The 7,461-nt window shown below is 37.8% G+C and overlaps 1 non-coding gene across 1 annotated transcript; it reads left to right on the top strand.

Annotated features, from left to right (window-relative positions):
* Positions 1-6,970: 6,970 nt before the first annotated feature.
* Positions 6,971-7,077, top strand: LOC121211683 (small nucleolar RNA R71). The gene has a single exon (XR_005906902.1). It is a non-coding gene; the product is annotated as a small nucleolar RNA R71 (small nucleolar RNA).
* The last annotated feature ends 384 nt before the right edge of the window (positions 7,078-7,461 follow it).

The raw sequence follows: 7,461 nt of genomic DNA, 5'->3' as shown, positions 1-7,461 counted from the left end.
ACTCCAGTTTCCAATCAGGTGTGTATTTCTCACTACTTTAGCTGTAGGATGGCTACTTCGGGCCGCGATGGGCCGAAAGGGGCCATGTGGGCCCAATGGGCCTACGGGCCCAATTGGATAAGTTGTTTGATTGTGTAGTAAATATTGGACTAGGCTAGGTGAATCTCATATCTGTGGCTAGATTTGGGCTAAAAAGGGCTACACGAGCATGTGGTCCCATTTGGGCCGAGAAGGGCTTTAGGCCCATTCGTATTGTTATCCCTATTTAGAATACTTTAGTTTACCAAATTATTGAAATACCCTCGACTTGTAAAATTACCAGAGTACCCCCGATTTATAAAATTACCCAAATATCCTCGATTTGTAAAATTACCGAAAAAGATAGAATTACCATTTTACTCTCGATTTACAGAATTATCGTTTTACCCTCGATTTACAGAATTACCATTTGACCCTCGATTTACAAAATTACTGAAATACCATTGGTTTACAAAATTACCAAAATACCCCTGGTTTATAAATTTACCAAAATACCCCTAATTTGTGAAATTACCAAAATACCCCTGTAGGGTAGAATTATCGAAATACCCCTGTAGGGTAGAATTACCGAAATACCTCTGTAGGGTAGAATTACTGAAATACCCCTGTATGGTAGAATTATCGAAATACCCTTGTAGGGTAGAATTACTAAAATACCCCTATAGGGTGGAATTACCGAGATACCCTTGTGGGGTAAAATTACCATTTTGCCCTAGGGTGTTAAATGACTGTTTTGCCCTTGTGGGCAAGTGACTAACTTGGACTGTGTGGTTGACGATTTGATTGTGAATATATGTTGGTGATATGAATGACTCGACTGTGACTGTTTGATTCAAATATGGGCATGATATTCTGATTCTGTATGTTGTATGCCATGACATCTATAGCTGTTGCATGGGTTATGGGTTATATTGATGGAGGAAGTACTGAAAGTAGCTTGACCACGTACTGGAGGCTTTGCCTCAACTTACTGATATCTGAGCAGCAATGCTGCAACTGTGGAGTGTAGGGCTGGGTGGGTTGAGCTATTCCCCACATGGAGTGTAGGGCTGGTACGGGTGGAGTGTAGCAGTTGGTTATAGGCTGGGTTGGGATTGCATTCCCATTTTGATTTTGATTCTGTTACCTGATACTGATTCTGATTCTGATTCTGTCACCTAATTTTGATTTTGATTCTGATTCTGATTCTGATTCTGATTCTGATAATCTTTCTTATTCTGTAATGGGTTAAAGCCCATCTGGTACTGTTTGTTTTAGTGGGCTAAGGCCCAATTGATACTAAAACTATAAGTAAGGCTGGGGCCAGGCTTTTAATTCCTTTATATGACTGACTGTTCCTTTTTATAGTAGGGGATTTCACATTGAATTTCGTAAACTCACCCCGTTTATTAACCTTTTAGGTAATTTCCAGCCTTAGACGGATCGGAGCTGCGAGGGGCTCGGAGGAAGCCACACACACTGTTTATTTTATAGTTTTTATTATTACTTTTAAATGTTTTATGTGGGTTGTAGTAAAGCCGTTGTAATTTTCTGGATTTCAAATTTGAAATTTTACTTATTGTTCTTATAATTGCTAGTATTAGAACACGGTTTTCCAAAGAAGCTACTGTTGTTCAAAACATCACGTATTCGCAATTGTTTTGAAATCAAGCTTCCGCAACTGCCAAGATTTTTATAAAGTTTTTAAGAATGTTATTCAGCTGAGATTTCTAACAAGGTTTAAAAAGGGTATAAGTTTTTAATTATTAAGAAGGGTTTTTAATGGAAACATGGTTTTCGAAAAACACTTCAAAGTGACATGCCAGATTCGAGCCAAACTTCCAGGCCGAGTTTGGGGTGTTACACGTGTTCTATGCTAAATTTGTTTAATATTTTGATCTTTGGGCAAGTTCTCACACGGCCTCAAGCACGGCTGTGTTAAAGGCCGTGTGTCTCCTATGGCCGCCTCGCACAGTTGTGGCGATTTATCGCAGCCTGTGTCTCTACTGATTTATTTGGGAAATAAAAGTGCAATTTCACCACGGTCTGGGACACGCCCGTGTCCCTTGGCCGTGTGGTGCATACAGTCGTGTCGCACGGTCATGGCTGTTTATCGCAGCCCTTGTGTCATCCTATCTTGGGAAAAATGTTTGTCCTGTTTTAGCACAGCCATGGTCACGCCTGTGTTTTCTTCCCGTAGGGATACCACGGCCTAAAGCACCCCCGTTATTTAGTGGGATTAGTGCTCGGGTTGCCTCCCAAGAAGCTCTTGTTTAGAGTCTAAGCTCGACTTTACCTTGTGGGACTGTTAGGCGGGTTCGCGGAGCCGTAGCTCCTCTCCATTGTCTTTAAAATCCTCACTATTATAAAGTTTAAGATGATGTCTATTTACCTTGAAAGTGCCTTGGGTTGGGTGACTTACCTCAATTGTGCCATATGAAAAGACAGTTTGGACTATGAAAGGACTTGACCATCATGATTTAAGCTTCCCAGGAAACAATTTGAGACTTGAGTTGTATAACACGACAAGATCTCCAACTTCAAATTGCCTGTGTTGATTGAAACGAGCATCATCGCGGCACTTCGTTGCTTCTTTGTATAATCGTGAGTTCTCATAGGCATTAGCTCGACATTCATCTAGCTCGTTCAACTGCATCAATCTCTTTTCACCTGCGAGTTTGGGATCAAAGTTTAGAAATTTTATAGCTCAAAATGCTTTATGTTCTAGTTCAAACGGTAAATGACAACTCTTCCCATAAACAGTCTGTAAGGAGATGTTCCTATGGGGGTCTTAAAAGCGGTTCTAAAGGCCCTTAAAGCATCATCTATTTTCTTTGCCCAATCCTTCCTATTTGACTCTACAGTCTTTTTTAGGATACGTTTAACTTCTCGATTAGCGACTTCGACTTGTCCACTAGTTTGAGGATTGTAAGGGGTAGCTGATTCTGTGGTAAACTCCATATTTCTTAAGGGTTTTTATGAAATTGAGCATTACAGAAATGAGTGCCCTATCACTGATAATTGCTCTAGGTGCTCCAAATTGAGAAAAACGTTTCTTAAGGAACTTCACTGCTACTCTAGCATCAGTAGTAGGTAAGGCTTCGGCTTCCATCGATTTAGACATATAATCAATTGCTACTAATATGTATTTATTTCCAAACGAGCTAAGGAATGGACCCATGAAATTAATACCCCATACATCAAATATATCACATGAAAGCATGTACGTTTGGGGCATTTCGTCACGTTTAGATATATTACCTATTCGTTGGCATCTATCGCAAGTAGCGACATACCTGTTTGCGTCTTTGAATAGTATAGGCCATTAAAAACATGATTCGTGTGTTTTATGTGCGGTCTTAGTTCCACTATAATGTCATCTAGTTGGTCCTGAGTGGCAATGTTCCAAAATTTTAATTGCTTCTGTCTTTATAACCCATCTTCGAATTACCTGATCTGCACATATACGAAAAAGAAAAGGTTCTTCCCAAAAATAGTTTTTCACATCAGTGAAGAATTGCTTCTTTTATTGATGTGTCAACCCTTTTAGTATAACATTAGTAGCTAAATAATTTGCAATGTCTGCAAACCAAGGTTTCTCAGAGTCAGATATAATAAAGGGTTGTTCTTCAGGGAATGAGTCATTTATCTTCTGTTAGTCAAGTCCCTTGAGATGTGGGTTTTATAATCTAGATAGATGATCTACTACAAGATTTTCTACTCCTTTCTTATCTTGAATTTCTAAATCGAATTCTTGCAATAGTAAAATTCATCTTATTAGTCGAGGTTTTGCATCTATTTTAGTAAGGAGGTATCGAAGAGCTGAATGGTCAGTGTAAACGACAACTTTAGATAATATTAAATATGGTTATCGAATGCAAAAACCACAGCCAACAATTCTTTCTCAGTCGTCGTATAATTTTCTTGTGCAGCTGCCAAACTTTTGCTAGCATAATAGATCAGTTGAAAGTGCTTGTCTATCCGCTGTCCAAGAACTGCACCTACTGCAAAATCACTCGCATCACACATTAGTTGAAAGGGTAAATTCCAATTAGGTGCAACTACAATTGGGGCATTAATTAATTTATCTTTAAGATTATTAAATGCTTTTAAAAATTCTTGATGGAAATTGAAAGGCACATCTTTTTCTAGTAAATTCGTTAGTGGCTTAGCTATTTTAGAAAAATCCCTAATAAATCTTCTATAAAATCCAGCATGTCCTAAAAAGCTTCGAATAGCCTTAACTGAATTAGGATGAGGTAGTTTCTCAATAGTTTCAACTTTTTCTTTATCAACCTCGATTCCCTTGCTAGAAATTTTATGGCATAACACAATTCCCTCATGAACCATGAAGTGACATTTTTCCCAATTCAGTACAAGATTTGTTTCCTCACATCTCATTAGAACTTGTTTTAAATTTTTAAGGCAAAGATGGAAAGAGTTACTAAATACCGAGAAGTCATCCATAAATACCTTCATAATGTCTTCCATGAGTTCATCAAAAATGGCCAACATGCATCACTAAAAAGTAGCAGGAGCATTATATAATCCAATAGGCGTTCGTCGATAAGAAAACGTACCGTATGGACATGTAAATTTCATTTTTCTTGGTCCTCAGGACTATTGGGATTTCAAAATAACCAGAGAGTCCATCTAGGAAACAATAATACATATGTCCATATAATCTTTCCAACATTTGATTAATGAATGGTAAGGGAAAGTGATCTTTTCCTGTAGCATCGTTCAATTTCCTATAGTCAATGCAAACTCTCAATCATGTGACTGTTCGTGTTGGGATTAATTCGTTCTTGTCATTGGCCGCAACAGTCATACCTCCTTTCTTAGGAACAACCTGTACAGGACTCACCCAAGAACTGTCAGAAATAGGGTAAATAATTCCAGCATCTAGAAGTTTAATTACCTCAGCTTTTACGACTTCTTTCATGTTAGGATTCAATCATCTTTGAGCTTGCACACATGGTTTGTATTCATCTTCCATTAAAATTTTGTGTGTGCAAAAAGAAGGGTCGATCCCTCTTATGTCAGAAATTTTCCAAGCTATGGCTCTTTTGTGCTCCTTTAATACTTGGAGTTACTCGTCTTTTTCATTTGGTTGTAAATTAGAAGCAATAATCACTGGTAATGTGAAATTATTTCTAAGAAACGCATATTCTAAGTGATCTGGTAGTTGCTTTAATTCCAACTTAGGTGGTTTTTCAACAGAGGGCTTTAATTTTAATTCATTATTTACCTCAATATCCTTGTAGTTCTTTTGTCTCAGTGGAGGCTCATTGAAATTTAGTTCAACTTTTATCTTACCTATCACAGAATCAACATCATTTACCTCCTCTCATTGGGCAAGACACAGTTCCAACGTGTCCTTATGTATGATTTCCTGTAAAGAATCTTGTGTAGCATGATCAATAGAGTCAATAAAATAACATGAGTCATCCTGTTCCCTAGAAAATCTCATGGCATCATAAATTCTAAAAATAATCTCTTCGTCACCTACCCTAAGCACAAGTTTACCATTACGCACATCAATAACAGTCCTAGCAGTAGCTAAAAATGGACGACCTAAAATTAAAGGCACCTCAACATCCTCATCCATGTCAAGCACAACAAAATCAACAGAGAATATAAATTTATCTACTTTTACGAGTACATCCTCTATAATACATGTAGGATATTTAACAGATCTATCAGCTAGTTAAATACTCCTCCTAGTAGGTTTTTGTTCCCCAAGGCCAAGTTGCTTGAACATTTTGTAGGGCATCAGATTAATACTAGCACCTAAATCATTCTCAAATTTTAAACTACCAATTAAGCAGTGAATAGTAAAACTTCCTGGATATTTTAGTTTGGTTGGAAATTTATTTTCGAGTATGGCCGAGCACTCCTCGTTGAGTTTCATTGTAGATAATTCTTCAAACTTCCTTTTATTTGTTAAAAGCTCATTCAAAAATTTTGCATATGTAGGCATCTGTAAGATAGCTTCAACAGAAGGTAAGTTAATATGTAATTGTTTAAAAAGTTCAAGAAATTTACCGAATTGAGCACCATGCGGTCTTTCTTCAACTTTGCTGGGTACAAGATTGGTGGTTTATATTCCCTCAACACTGGCTTTTCATTATTTTCAGGTTTTTCCTCCTCATCTTTTTTCTGTCAGATTTTGGTGGCAGCTTCGTTTCAGATTCAGCTAACACTTTCCCACTCCTTAATGTAACTGCTTTCACATGCTCTTTTGGATTAGGTTCGGAGTTACTAGGTAGACTCCCTGGTGGTCTTTTTGAAATCATCTTCGCCAGCTGTCCTATTTGATTCTCGAGCCCTTGGATTGATGCTTACTGATCTTTGAGTGCGATTTTAGTGTTCTGAAAATGAGTCTCCGCTACTGAAATAAATTTTGTCATCATCTCCTCAAGGTTTAGTTTTTTCTCTTACTGGTACGGTTGTTGTTGGAAGCCTGGAGGGGGTGGTGGTCTTTGATTTCCTTGGCCTCCCCATGAGAAATTTGGGTGGTTCCTTCTACCTGTATTGTAAGTGTTACTGTAAGGATTATTTTGAGGCCGAGGATTATTACCCATATAATTTTTTTGCTCGTTCTCCATGTTAGGGCCGTAGGTTGGATATTCTAAATTGCTCGTTCCACCTCCACTTGCATCACATTGTATTACTGGATGAACCTGTGAAGAACCAAGTAAACCATGAATTCTTCTATTAAAAAGTTCTACCTGATTGGAAAGCATAGTAACCGAATCGACGTTAAAAATGTCAGCTGTTTTCATCAGTTTTGTCCTCATGACTTGCCACTGATAATTATTCAATGACATCTCTTCTATTAACTCAAAAGCCTCTTCAGGTGTCTTATTATTGATAGTTCCACTAGCAGCTGCGTCTAGTCTAGGGATTCAAATCGTTGTGGAAAGTTTGAACTTGTAGCCAAAGGGGTAATCCATAGTGAGGGCACCTTCTTAATAGATCTTTGTATCTCTCCCATGCATCATAAAGTGTTTCTAAATCCATCTGCACAAAAGAAGAGATATCATTCCTTAATTTATCTATTTTGGCCAGTGGAAAATATTTAAGCAAAAAATTTTCGGTCATTTGTTCCCAAGTGGTGATTGACCCTTGCAGTAACGAGTTCAACCACTGTTTAGCCTTATTCCTCAATGAGAATGGGAACAACCGAAGGCGAATGGCATCGTCAGAAAAGCCTTTGATCTTAAAGGTGTCGTAGAATTCCAGAAAATTTGCTAAATGAGTGTTTGGATCCTCGTCCTGCAAACCATCAAACTGAACAAACTGTTGTATCATTTGAATCTTGTTAGGTTTCAGTTCAAAATTATTTGCAGCAACAACAGGTCTAACTATACTCGATTCAATTCTTGTTAAAGTAGGTTTAGCATAATCATACATGGTACGAGGAGTAGGATTCTGATT

The sequence above is a fragment of the Gossypium hirsutum genome, chromosome A12 (assembly GCF_007990345.1).
Source record: "Gossypium hirsutum isolate 1008001.06 chromosome A12, Gossypium_hirsutum_v2.1, whole genome shotgun sequence".
NCBI lineage: Eukaryota > Viridiplantae > Streptophyta > Magnoliopsida > Malvales > Malvaceae > Gossypium > Gossypium hirsutum.
This window is presented reverse-complemented; position numbering and strand designations above follow the sequence as displayed.